Below are 15,000 nucleotides of genomic sequence, written 5' to 3' on the forward strand. Positions count from 1 at the left end.
GCTCGTTCCACAAGAACCCCGATCATGCCGATCGTCCAGCTGTCTATACACGTCTTGCAAAAATTTTTGCGTACGTGCGTACATCCGAAACGAAAATGATCTTCGTGGTTCCGAAACGTGCCACGTCTAAAATTTCGGTGTTGTGGTATGGATATTTATGATTCTCGCTCTTAATTGTCTTTCGTCCGTACTTTCTCGTCTGAAAGGGAACGCGATCGTCGGTCTCAGTTTTACGCGTACGAAAAAATTAAAAAAAATATTAACCCAAACACAAATTTGTATCCGCGCACCGAAAAAGAAGCACTTTTCTTTTTCACGCGGTCTCCGCTTTTACACGCAAAGTACGAGCATGTATGTGTGAAGATGGGACATGTTCGATACGATTTTAATTAGGAATTTGCCAATTTCCTTTTTCTCAGCAATAATTTTAATAAATAATGCTGCTTTCTCTCATAAACTACATTTTCGGTAGTTTTCCTTTATTGTGTCTTTCATTTAGTGTGCGTGTGTGTGTGTCAAGCACTTTAAAAAGTGTGACGAAGAGACGGTTTTTGATCGATCGGAATGAACACATCATTACATCATCGTACTCGTTATGAAAAAGCGAATTAGTATCCGCCGTAAGCGAAAAGAGATTTTCGCGGGCGGTCTTTGTGTTCGTGTTTCAATTTTCTTTCTATATTTTTTCGTCGCCAAACCGAAGACAGATCGTGAATTTTGACGAAAAAATTTATAGACGTGCCAGACTGAGCGTCTAACATAAAATCCTCAAGTTTACCGTTCTATATCGTGACTTAATGACGATTGACGGTGTATATAATTTTGAAATGGTGCAGTCGTACGCTCCGTAAAGAGAATTTTACCGTTTCTAACGAAATCACTTTACCACATCTACCAAAAACATTAAAAAAGCAAGGTGTGATGTGTGTGCGATCGCTCGTTTAACGGCGCTTTCAAAAAACTCTTTGAAGCGTCTAACGACGAACATCATTCACGCGAATCGTAGAATCGGGAGCGTTTCTCGCCGGTCCCGTAGCCGGGCGTAAATCATTTAAAACCCACGGTGTCGTAACCTAATTCGACACCTGCGATTTTCTTCTTTCTCGACTACTCTGCTACATCCTCTCCGTGTGTCCGAAAAAAGAGGACTTCTAACGTCTTTCGACTTTCGCGGTGGAGTTCACAACTTTCCGCGATCCGGTCGAAAAACCGAAAGCGTCCCTCCTTCTTTCCATCATTGGAAAAGATCGAGAGATAGTACAAAAAAAATCAAAAAATCTAGGTACCCGAAGAAACAGCCGTATGCCCGAGCGAATTCGGTTTTTCTCGTTCAAAAAAGGTGAAAAACTCGATCGCAAGGACCGGCGCTGCGGGCCAGCGTAACGCTATTGTTTTTCCGAATATGTACGATTCGTAGTTCAAAACGTCGTACACACGGTGTTTCAAAAAGAAACAAGCAACGGCACGACAAAAGATCGTGCCGTCGACTCCATGTCATCGACGACGGTGTTGTAAAAACATAAAGTGTACATCGACACGATCAAATGAAAATGCATAATAATAAATTATACATATGTCAAAATTCGTGTGTACGAGGACACGTTAATGATCCTTCCGCAGGTTCACCTACGGAAACCTTGTTACGACTTTTACTTCCTCTAAATGATCAAGTTTGGTCATCTTCCCAGCGACATCGACGACGTCGAAACGCCATCGCGTACCGGTCCGAAGACCTCACTAAATCATTCAATCGGTAGTAGCGACGGGCGGTGTGTACAAAGGGCAGGGACGTAATCAACGCGAGCTTATGACTCACGCTTACTGGGAATTCCTCGTTCATGGGGAACAATTGCAAGCCCCAATCCCTAGCACGAAGGAGGTTCAGCGGGTTACCCGGACCGCTCGGTCAGGGAGGACACGCTGATTCCTTCAGTGTAGCGCGCGTGCGGCCCAGAACATCTAAGGGCATCACAGACCTGTTATTGCTCAATCTCGTGCGGCTAGAAGCCGCCTGTCCCTCTAAGAAGAATTGTTTGTACGCCGACAGTAAAAACCGCGCACGACCACCGGGCGAACCCAGGATCGACGGGCCTTTGGGATGTCGAAATACGCCTATTTAGCAGGCTAGAGTCTCGTTCGTTATCGGAATTAACCAGACAAATCGCTCCACCAACTAAGAACGGCCATGCACCACCACCCACCGAATCAAGAAAGAGCTCTCAATCTGTCAATCCTTCCGGTGTCGCGGGCGCTGGTGAGGTTTCCCGTGTTGAGTCAAATTAAGCCGCAGGCTCCACTCCTGGTGGTGCCCTTCCGTCAATTCCTTTAAGTTTCAGCTTTGCAACCATACTTCCCCCGGAACCCAAAAGCTTTGGTTTCCCGGAAGCTGCCCGCCGAGTCATCGGAAGAACGTCGGCGGATCGCTAGCTGGCATCGTTTATGGTTAGAACTAGGGCGGTATCTGATCGCCTTCGAACCTCTAACTTTCGTTCTTGATCAATGAAAGCGTTTTTGGCAAATGCTTTCGCTTCTGTCCGTCTTGCGACGATCCAAGAATTTCACCTCTAACGTCGCAATACGAATGCCCCCATCCGTTCCTATTAATCATTACCTCGGGGTTCCGAAAACCAACAAAATAGAACCGAGGTCCTATTCCATTATTCCATGCACACAGTATTCAGGCGAAGTTTTAGCCTGCTTTAAGCACTCTAATTTGTTCAAAGTAAACGTGCCGGCCCACCTCGACACTCAATGAAGAGCACCGCGGCGGGATTGAGTTGGGCCGCCCTCTCGAGCTAAGCCCACCGGCAGGACGTCCCGCGGCACGCCAGTTGACACCGCGAACGATGAACCGGCGGCGCGGGACACAGATTCGACTACGAGCTTTTTAACCGCAACAACTTTAATATACGCTATTGGAGCTGGAATTACCGCGGCTGCTGGCACCAGACTTGCCCTCCAATTGATCCTCGTTAAAGGGTTTAGAGTGTACTCATTCCGATTACGGGGCCTCGGATGAGTCCCGTATCGTTATTTTTCGTCACTACCTCCCCGTGCCGGGAGTGGGTAATTTGCGCGCCTGCTGCCTTCCTTGGATGTGGTAGCCGTTTCTCAGGCTCCCTCTCCGGAATCGAACCCTGATTCCCCGTTACCCGTTACAACCATGGTAGGCGCAGAACCTACCATCGACAGTTGATAAGGCAGACATTTGAAAGATGCGTCGCCGGTGCGAGACCGTGCGATCAGCGTAAAGTTATTCAGAGTCACCAAGTTGTACGATGACGGAGACCGCCACCGATTGGTTTTGATCTAATAAAAGCGCTCCTTCCGTTTCCGGTTGGAGCTCTGTTTGCATGTATTAGCTCTAGAATTACCACAGTTATCCAAGTAAATGTGGGTACGATCTAAGGAACCATAACTGATTTAATGAGCCTTTCGCGGTTTCACCTTAATTTGGCTTGTACTGAGACATGCATGGCTTAATCTTTGAGACAAGCATATGACTACTGGCAGGATCAACCAGGGAACTGCGTTCTTGTTTTAAAATAAGAGAGTTTTAGTCTTTCTTTCCTTCTAGTCATATAAGCTACAATAATCGTAGAATTTCGGAAAGACACCTGCTGCTCTTATAAAAAACTGAACACTTTCCTATTATTGTTTTGAAGAAAGTGTGCGTGTCTGCGAAACGAAAACCTCGTAAGAAGAGACGTAACGCCACGCGATCTTTCTGGATGGAAAATTTTTCGACATTTTTCTCACATCATCCTTGATTGAATCTCCTGCAACAATTTTATTCTTATTCATCCGTTCTAAGTTGTCGTCGTCGTCGAAATAAATAATTTGTACACACTTCGGGGTACACGTTTGTCAAAATTCATGAAATGCAACGTAACATTTTTACTTTAATAAATTTTTACAGTGCATTCAGATCGACTAAACGAACAACGACGGATGAATTGATTTATGGATTTTTATTTGTTGCGACTCATCGGAGGAGAGAGTGAAGAAAAAATAATCCAATATCATGGTTACGGAATAATTTTCTATGACTTTTTCATCCTTGTTTGAATCTTGCAACAATTAATTTTATTCATCCGTTCTAAGTTGTCGTCGTCGTCGAAATAAATAATTTGTACACATTTCGGTACACGTTTGTCAAAATTCATGAAATGCAACGTAACATTTTACTTTAATAAATTTTTACAGTGCATTCAGATCGACTAAACGAACAACGACGGATGGATTACTTATTTTTGTTGCGACTCATCGGACGAAAAGTAGAAACATAATCCTCCATTGTAATATAGTTTTTACGGAAAATTTTTCTTTTATTTTATATCCTTGATTGAATGCTGCATTTTATCCGTCTTTTTTTCGTCAAAAACAGAGATCAATGCGATTCATCGGACGAAGAAATAATTTCCCAGTTCAAAATTTAGAGATTTTTGGGCACATCGACTTGAAATTTTATCGTAAAGAAAAAATATCGTCGTCGACAAGCAAAAGTTCAAACATTCTCCATACTCTTCGCTAGATTGAAAGCGACGGTTTATTGTGAGATTTCTCTTTAGAAATATTCACACGTTACGAGTTTATGAAATTTTATTTATTTCAAAATTCTCGCTCGGACTTTAGTGAGTTGACGCATTTGTTAATTTTTGGTCGTTCTGACACGAACACATAAAATCTTTGATTGCATTTGGACCGCTAACATAGAAACGCTCGCCGCATCCGCAATCTCGCTGTGCATGGTCAATGGCAAGATTTGTCATCCCTCAAACGATGGTGGGTCCACAGGGTACACATTCCGGCCATCGTCCCAACTACGGGTAAGTCGCGGTGTACGAGAGGTAACAAGATAATCGGACGCACATAAAATCACATTTCGATCGTACGCTTTTGTCCGCTGCTACATACCACCACTACTATCCCTATATATGCCAGCGCGGCAGCGTTCAGCTCTGAATCACTCGATGCGCGAAACGGTCGAAATCCCATAGCGCGCCGGCCGCTCGCTATGGGCGAGGGGTCGGGTAAATCGGTCTGATCGCTCGGTGCAAAAGTCCGTTTGGGTACTTAGAGACGGAATTTTAAAATTCTGATTTCGCAGATCAATTTCAAGGGTCATTAGGACTCGAATGCCGTTAACGGTGTTTTGAAAAAAATATTTTTTACGTTTTTACGGCATTTCGACCGAACACCTCAGTTCCGACTTCGGACTTAGAATAATTTTCATCAAAATTTCGAACGCCTCAGTTTCCAGAGGGTTTTAGATCCCGTTTAGTTAGGGGTTTGAAATTATCACAGCCACCCTTGTTTGGTGTTAGTTCGACCGTAACTTTTGTTCGTTTGCATTTAATTTCGATTTTTCTCGGACTTTTGGTCAATGTAAATTTATCAACCGCTACACTTCCGACTTCGGACTTAGACGAATGAGCGCCGAACGCTACAGTTTCGACTTCGGACTTAGAAAAATTTCGCTCGACCGCCACAGTTTCGAATTGGACTTAGAAAAATTTCGGTCGAACGCCTCAGTTTCGAATCGGACTTAGAAAAATTTTGGTCGACCGCTACAGTTTCGACTTCGGACTTAGAAAAATTTCGTTCGAACGCTACAGTTTCGACTTCGGACTTAGAAAAATTTCGCTCGACCGCCACAGTTCCAACATGAGACTTAGAAAAATTTTCATCAAAAATTCGATCACCTCAGTTTCGACTACGGACTTAGAAAAATTTCGGTCAACCGCCACAGTTCCTACTTCGGTCTTAGAAAAATTTTGATGAAAATTTTGAACGCCTCAGTTTCCAGAGGGTTTTAGATCCCGTTTAATTAGAAGCTTGAAATTATAAAATCTACCTTCTATCGATGTTAGTTCGACCCAAACATTTGTTCGTTTGCATTTAATTTCGATTTTTCTCGTACTTTTGGTCAATGTAAATTTGTCAACCGCTACACTTCCGACTTCGGACTTAGACGAATGAGCGCCGAACGCTACAGTTTCGACTTCGGACTTAGAAAAATTTCGTTCGAACGCTACAGTTTCGACTTCGGACTTGGAAAAATTTCGCTCGACCGCCACAGTTCCAACATGAGACTTAGAAAAATTTTTATCAAAAATTCGAACACCTCAGTTTCGACTACGGACTTAGAAAAATTTCGCTCGACCGCCACAGTTCCTATTTCGGACTTAGAAAAATTTTCATCAAAATTTCGAACGCCTCAGTTTCCAGAGGGTTTTAGATCCCGTTTAATTAGGAGCTTGAAATTATAAAATCTACCTTCTATCGATGCTAGTTCGACCCAAACATTTGTTCGTTTGGATTTAATTTCGATTTTTCTCGGACTTTTGGTCAATGTAAATTTGTCAACCGCTACACTTCCGAGTTCGGACTTAGACGAATGAGCGCCGAACGCTACAGTTTCGACTTCGGACTTAGAAAAATTTTGTTCGAACGCTACAGTTTCGAATCGGACTTAGAAAAATTTTGGTCGACCGCTACAGTTTCGACTTCGGACTTAGAAAAATTTTGTTCGAACGCTACAGTTTCGACTTCGGACTTGGAAAAATTTCGATCGAACGCCACAGTTCCGACTTTTTTTCGAAACTGTAGCGTTCAGTCAAATTGCCGTAAAAACGTAAAAAACTTTTTTTACAAAACATGGTCGACAGCATTCGAGTCCTAATAATCCTTGAAATTGATCTGCGAAATCAGAATTTTAAAATTCCGTCTCTAAGTACCCAAACGGACTTTTGCACCGAGCGATCAGACCGTTTTACTCTACCCCTCGCCCATAGCGAGCGGCCGGCGCACTATGGGATTTCGATCGTTTCACGCATCGAGCGATTCAGAGCTGATCGCTGCCGCGGCGGCATATATAGGGAGTACTGATGGTAAGTGGCAGCGATGACGGACAAGTACGCACGATGAATGGATTGACATGAAATCAAATGTGCGCGTCCGTACGATCTGTTACCTCTCGTACATCGCGACCCCGTTTAATGATATTATGCTAAATTAAAAATAAAAATACATCGATGAAATAAAAAGTGGTAAATCTCTAGAAAGACAATATACCGCTGTGAATAAAAATTTCTCGATGAATAGCGAAATGTGAATTAGTCCGCCTGTAACGTGCATTTTGCGAACGAATTAGCTAATTCACCGCTAGTTAAAAAACGTGACCACCCAGTGCTCTTATCCAAAGTCGTCTGCAAATGAGATGAAATTAATAATCTTGACTCTAATGCAGACGACAAATTGAATTGAATAATTTACTTGAATAATGTGACGGATCTATAAAATAAAACACAAAGCCCGAAACACCAAGCAGTAAAAATCTCGATTATTGTTCCGCCCGTTGAAAAACAAAAGATCCGTCACATGGTAAGCAGAACTGGTGAAAATTGTGAAAGACTTGTTTCTCCTCCGATAACAAGCTTGAATTAAATATGATCAAGTGAATGATATTGGAAACCAAAGAACGAAACTGAGGAGAAGCAAATGTTCAGTAATATATTATGAATAATTATAATATTAATATAAATAATAATATTATATTAAAAATGGGAATTGTATGTGGTTGATGGAAAAAGTTTTTTTTTCTGTTGACCGCTACAGTTCCCAATTTGGACTTAAAAAAAAAAAAAAAAAAAAAAAAAAAAAAAAAAAAAAAATGTGTATACGGAAGGTAAAAAGCAAAAAATAAAATATTTTATTATTTTTTTTACGGGTCCCTACCGCTACAGTTCCCACTGAATGTGTCCTTTTCGCGCTAAGTCCATGCAGTCGCTACAGTTCCGAAACTGGACTTGTAAAAATTTCGACATTTTTGAACGCATCAGTTCCGAACGAGGTTTCAAAACTGTAGCGTTCGGTGTAAACGCATCAGTTCCGAATGAGTTTTCGCAACTGTGGCGTTTCATTTTTGTGCTTTCATGGTTGCATAAACAATCGCCAGTGTGAACGCTTCAGTTCCGAATGAGTTTTCGAAACTGTAGCGTTTCATATTTCTGCTTTCATGGTTGCATAAGCAATCGCCAGTGTGAACGCTTCAGTTCCGAATAGATTTTCGAAACTGTAGCGTTCAATGTGAACGCTTCAGTTCCGACTTTGGACTTAGAATAATTTTCATCAAAATTCGAACGCCACAGTTTCGAAAGGGTTTTAGATCCCGTTTAGTTAGGGACTTAAAATTATGACATCCACTTTCGATTAATGTTAGTTCGGTCCGAACTTTTGTTCATTTCCATTTAATTTCAATTTTTCTCGGACTTTTGGTCTTTGTTAATTTTGTCCTTTCGAAACTGTAACGTTCAAAGTGAACGCCTCAGTTCCGAATAGATTCTCGAAACTGTAGCGTTCAATGTGAACGCTTCAGTTCCGAATAGATTCTCGAAACTGTAGCGTTCAATGTGAACGCTTCAGTTCCGAATAGATTCTCGAAACTGTAGCGTTCAATATGAACGCTTCAGTTCCGAATAGATTCTCGAAACTGTAGCGTTCAATGTGAACGCTTCAGTTCCGACTTTGGACTTGGAATAATTTTCATCAAAATTCGAACGCCACAGTTTCGAAAGGGTTTTAGATCCCGTTTAGTTAGGGACTTAAAATTATGACATCCACTTTCGATTAATGTTAGTTCGGTCCGAACTTTTGTTCGTTTTCATTTAATTTCGATTTTTCTCGGACATTTAGACTATGCGAATTTTAGATTTTTCAAGCTGTAGCGTTTGGCGAGAACGCCGCAGTTACGGACAGGTTTTGTGTCAGACTTTCAATAATCTGAAAAAACTCCGAAAAAAGAAAATAATTAGTGTTTTCATGGTTGCATAACAATTTAAAATTCATGCACAAAAATAATCCATCTATATTTCCGTTATTCAAGAATGCAAAGGAAAGACGAAAGTTCGGCAACAATTAGTTTCCGCGGTTGCATAACCATTCAAACGTTATGCTTAAACACAATCCATTTACGATATATAATAAAAATAAAGCTTTATTATCAACTTTGAAGTCCATTCTATTGCTGATCTTTAGACCTATAGATTAGGTCAAGATGTCAAATGTCAAAAAACAACTACAGGTTCCTGTATTTGTAGCAATGCTGGCGCCATCTGTAGAACAGTTACCTAAACTTGAAAGTCAAAAAAATTACAGCTTTCTGTAACTATTAATGTTGGTATCGCCACCTGTTAGTCGAAAACATAATTTAGTGGCGCCATCTATATGACAGGTCTGGAACTTCAGAAATGTCAAAAATTACAAGATTCTGGGTTAATTTACGTATTTTTCTTGAATTTTAAGCATAATTTGACCTGACCTGACCCTAAAATGGCGCCATCTATGTGTCAGGTCTGGAACTTCAGAAATGTCAAAAATTACAAGATTGTGGGTTAATTTACGTATATTTCTTGAATTTTAAGCATAATTTGACCTAACTGACCCTAAAATGGCGCCATCTATGTGTCAGGTCTGGAACTTCAGAAATGTCAAAAATTACAAGATTCTGGGTTAATTTACGTATTTTTCTTGAATTTTAAGCATAATTTGACCTGACCTGACCCTAAAATGGCGTCATCTATATGACAGGTCTGGAACTTCATAAATGTCAAAAATTACAAGATTCTGGGTTAATTTACGTATTTTTCTTGAATTTTAAGCATAATTTGACCTGACCTGACCCTAAAATGGCGCCATCTATGTGTCAGGTCTGGAACTTCAGAAATGTCAAAAATTACTGTTTTTTCCTTTATTTTACATATTGTTTTTGAATTTTGGCGCCTATTTTAACTCAAAAATGGCGCCATCTATATGACAGGTCTGGAACTTCAGAAATGTCAAAAATTACAAGATTCTGGGTTAATTTACGTATTTTTCTTGAATTTTAAGCATAATTTGACCTGACCTGACCCTAAAATGGCGTCATCTATATGACAGGTCTGGAACTTCAGAAATGTCAAAAATTACTGTTTTTTCCTTTATTTTACATATTGTTTTTGAATTTTGGCGCCTATTTTAACTCAAAAATGGCGCCATCTATATGACAGGTCTGGAACTCCATAAATGTCAAAAATTACAAGATTCTGGGTTAATTTACGTATTTTTCTTGAATTTTAAGCATAATTTGACCTAACTGACCCTAAAATGGCGCCATCTATGTGTCAGGTCTGGAACTTCAGAAATGTCAAAAATTACAAGATTGTGGGTTAATTTACGTATATTTCTTGAATTTTAAGCATAATTTGACCTAACTGACCCTAAAATGGCGCCATCTATGTGTCAGGTCTGGAACTTCAGAAATGTCAAAAATTACAAGATTCTGGGTTAATTTACGTATTTTTCTTGAATTTTAAGCATAATTTGACCTGACCTGACCCTAAAATGGCGTCATCTATATGACAGGTCTGGAACTTCATAAATGTCAAAAATTACAAGATTCTGGGTTAATTTACGTATTTTTCTTGAATTTTAAGCATAATTTGACCTGACCTGACCCTAAAATGGCGCCATCTATGTGTCAGGTCTGGAACTTCAGAAATGTCAAAAATTACTGTTTTTTCCTTTATTTTACATATTGTTTTTGAATTTTGGCGCCTATTTTAACTCAAAAATGGCGCCATCTATATGACAGGTCTGGAACTTCAGAAATGTCAAAAATTACAAGATTCTGGGTTAATTTACGTATTTTTCTTGAATTTTAAGCATAATTTGACCTGACCTGACCCTAAAATGGCGTCATCTATGTGTCAGGTCTGGAACTTCAGAAATGTCAAAAATTACTGTTTTTTCCTTTATTTTACATATTGTTTTTGAATTTTGGCGCCTATTTTAACTCAAAAATGGCGCCATCTATATGACAGGTCTGGAACTTCAGAAATGTCAAAAATTACAAGATTCTGGGTTAATTTACGTATTTTTCTTGAATTTTAAGCATAATTTGACCTGACCTGACCCTAAAATGGCGTCATCTATGTGTCAGGTCTGGAACTTCAGAAATGTCAAAAATTACAAGATTCTGGGTTAATTTACGTATTTTTCTTGAATTTTAAGCATAATTTGACCTAACTGACCCTAAAATGGCGCCATCTATGTGTCAGGTCTGGAACTTCATAAATGTCAAAAATTACAAGATTCTGGGTTAATTTACGTATTTTTCTTGAATTTTAAGCATAATTTGACCTGACCTGACCCTAAAATGGCGTCATCTATGTGTCAGGTTTGGAACTTCAGAAATGTCAAAAATTACTGTTTTTTCCTTTATTTTACATATTGTTTTTGAATTTTGGCACCTATTTTAACTCAAAAATGGCGCCATCTATATGACAGGTCTGGAACTTCAGAAATGTCAAAAATTACAAGATTCTGGGTTAATTTACGTATTTTTCTTGAATTTTAAGCATAATTTGACCTGACCTGACCCTAAAATGGCGTCATCTATGTGTCAGGTTTGGAACTTCAGAAATGTCAAAAATTACTGTTTTTTCCTTTATTTTACATATTGTTTTTGAATTTTGGCGCCTATTTTAACTCAAAAATGGCGCCATCTATATGACAGGTCTGGAACTTCAGAAATGTCAAAAATTACAAGATTCTGGGTTAATTTACGTATTTTTCTTGAATTTTAAGCATAATTTGACCTGACCTGACCCTAAAATGGCGTCATCTATGTGTCAGGTCTGGAACTTCAGAAATGTCAAAAATTACTGGTTTTTACTTTATTTACATATTTTTTTGAAATTTGGCGCCCATTTTGACCCTAAAGTGGCGCCATCTATGTGTCAGGTCTGGAACTTCAGAAATGTCAAAAATTACTGTTTTTTCCTTTATTTTACATATTGTTTTTGAATTTTGGCGCCTATTTTGACTCAAAAATGGCGCCATCTATATGACAGGTCTGGAACTTCAGAAATGTCAAAAATTACAAGATTCTGGGTTAATTTACGTATTTTTCTTGAATTTTAAGCATAATTTGACCTGACCTGACCCTAAAATGGCGCCATCTATATGACAGGTCTGGAACTTCAGAAATGTCAAAAATTACTGTTTTTTCCTTTATTTTACATATTGTTTTTGAATTTTGGCGCCTATTTTAACTCAAAAATGGCGCCATCTATATGACAGGTCTGGAACTCCATAAATGTCAAAAATTACAAGATTCTGGGTTAATTTACGTATTTTTCTTGAATTTTAAGCATAATTTGACCTAACTGACCCTAAAATGGCGCCATCTATGTGTCAGGTCTGGAACTTCAGAAATGTCAAAAATTACAAGATTGTGGGTTAATTTACGTATATTTCTTGAATTTTAAGCATAATTTGACCTAACTGACCCTAAAATGGCGCCATCTATGTGTCAGGTCTGGAACTTCAGAAATGTCAAAAATTACAAGATTCTGGGTTAATTTACGTATTTTTCTTGAATTTTAAGCATAATTTGACCTGACCTGACCCTAAAATGGCGTCATCTATATGACAGGTCTGGAACTTCATAAATGTCAAAAATTACAAGATTCTGGGTTAATTTACGTATTTTTCTTGAATTTTAAGCATAATTTGACCTGACCTGACCCTAAAATGGCGCCATCTATGTGTCAGGTCTGGAACTTCAGAAATGTCAAAAATTACTGTTTTTTCCTTTATTTTACATATTGTTTTTGAATTTTGGCGCCTATTTTAACTCAAAAATGGCGCCATCTATATGACAGGTCTGGAACTTCAGAAATGTCAAAAATTACAAGATTCTGGGTTAATTTACGTATTTTTCTTGAATTTTAAGCATAATTTGACCTGACCTGACCCTAAAATGGCGTCATCTATGTGTCAGGTCTGGAACTTCAGAAATGTCAAAAATTACTGTTTTTTCCTTTATTTTACATATTGTTTTTGAATTTTGGCGCCTATTTTAACTCAAAAATGGCGCCATCTATATGACAGGTCTGGAACTTCAGAAATGTCAAAAATTACAAGATTCTGGGTTAATTTACGTATTTTTCTTGAATTTTAAGCATAATTTGACCTGACCTGACCCTAAAATGGCGTCATCTATGTGTCAGGTCTGGAACTTCAGAAATGTCAAAAATTACAAGATTCTGGGTTAATTTACGTATTTTTCTTGAATTTTAAGCATAATTTGACCTAACTGACCCTAAAATGGCGCCATCTATGTGTCAGGTCTGGAACTTCATAAATGTCAAAAATTACAAGATTCTGGGTTAATTTACGTATTTTTCTTGAATTTTAAGCATAATTTGACCTGACCTGACCCTAAAATGGCGTCATCTATGTGTCAGGTTTGGAACTTCAGAAATGTCAAAAATTACTGTTTTTTCCTTTATTTTACATATTGTTTTTGAATTTTGGCACCTATTTTAACTCAAAAATGGCGCCATCTATATGACAGGTCTGGAACTTCAGAAATGTCAAAAATTACAAGATTCTGGGTTAATTTACGTATTTTTCTTGAATTTTAAGCATAATTTGACCTGACCTGACCCTAAAATGGCGTCATCTATGTGTCAGGTTTGGAACTTCAGAAATGTCAAAAATTACTGTTTTTTCCTTTATTTTACATATTGTTTTTGAATTTTGGCGCCTATTTTAACTCAAAAATGGCGCCATCTATATGACAGGTCTGGAACTTCAGAAATGTCAAAAATTACAAGATTCTGGGTTAATTTACGTATTTTTCTTGAATTTTAAGCATAATTTGACCTGACCTGACCCTAAAATGGCGTCATCTATGTGTCAGGTCTGGAACTTCAGAAATGTCAAAAATTACTGGTTTTTACTTTATTTACATATTTTTTTGAAATTTGGCGCCCATTTTGACCCTAAAGTGGCGCCATCTATGTGTCAGGTCTGGAACTTCAGAAATGTCAAAAATTACTGTTTTTTCCTTTATTTTACATATTGTTTTTGAATTTTGGCGCCTATTTTGACTCAAAAATGGCGCCATCTATATGACAGGTCTGGAACTTCAGAAATGTCAAAAATTACAAGATTCTGGGTTAATTTACGTATTTTTCTTGAATTTTAAGCATAATTTGACCTGACCTGACCCTAAAATGGCGCCATCTATGTGTCAGGTCTGGAACTTCAGAAATGTCAAAAATTACTGTTTTTTCCTTTATTTTACATATTGTTTTTGAATTTTGGCGCCTATTTTAACTCAAAAATGGCGCCATCTATATGACAGGTCTGGAACTCCATAAATGTCAAAAATTACAAGATTCTGGGTTAATTTACGTATTTTTCTTGAATTTTAAGCATAATTTGACCTAACTGACCCTAAAATGGCGCCATCTATGTGTCAGGTCTGGAACTTCATAAATGTCAAAAATTACAAGATTCTGGGTTAATTTACGTATTTTTCTTGAATTTTAAGCATAATTTGACCTAACTGACCCTAAAATGGCGCCATCTATGTGTCAGGTCTGGAACTTCAGAAATGTCAAAAATTACAAGATTCTGGGTTAATTTACGTATTTTTCTTGAATTTTAAGCATAATTTGACCTGACCTGACCCTAAAATGGCGTCATCTATATGACAGGTCTGGAACTTCATAAATGTCAAAAATTACAAGATTCTGGGTTAATTTACGTATTTTTCTTGAATTTTAAGCATAATTTGACCTGACCTGACCCTAAAATGGCGCCATCCATGTGTCAGGTCAGGTCAGGTCAGGTCAGGTCAGGTCAGTTAATTTGACCTGACCTGACCCTAAAATGGCGTCATCTATGTGTCAGGTCTGGAACTTCAGAAATGTCAAAAATTACAAGATTCTGGGTTAATTTACGTATTTTTCTTGAATTTTAAGCATAATTTGACCTGACCTGACTCTAAAATGGCGTCATCTATGTGTCAGGTCTGGAACTTCAGAAATGTCAAAAATTACAAGTTTCTAGGTTTATTTACATATTTAAAAAAAAAAATTGTAATTGTGGCTTTCCATCGAAATTCATCTACTGAAAAATGTAGCTGTTTTCAACTTGTTATTC

The 15,000-nt window shown here is 38.3% G+C and overlaps 1 non-coding gene across 1 annotated transcript; it reads right to left on the reverse strand.

Moving 5' to 3' along the window:
- Positions 1-1,603: 1,603 nt before the first annotated feature.
- On the reverse strand, positions 1,604-3,526 carry LOC148165388 (small subunit ribosomal RNA). The gene has a single exon (XR_015771521.1). It is a non-coding gene; the product is annotated as a small subunit ribosomal RNA (ribosomal RNA).
- Positions 3,527-15,000: the final 11,474 nt, after the last annotated feature.

Source organism: Gnatocerus cornutus, unplaced genomic scaffold, assembly GCF_029298725.1.
Source record: "Gnatocerus cornutus isolate USDA-ARS CGAHR unplaced genomic scaffold, icGnaCorn1.1 ctg00000337.1, whole genome shotgun sequence".
NCBI classification, from domain to species: Eukaryota; Metazoa; Arthropoda; class Insecta; order Coleoptera; family Tenebrionidae; genus Gnatocerus; species Gnatocerus cornutus.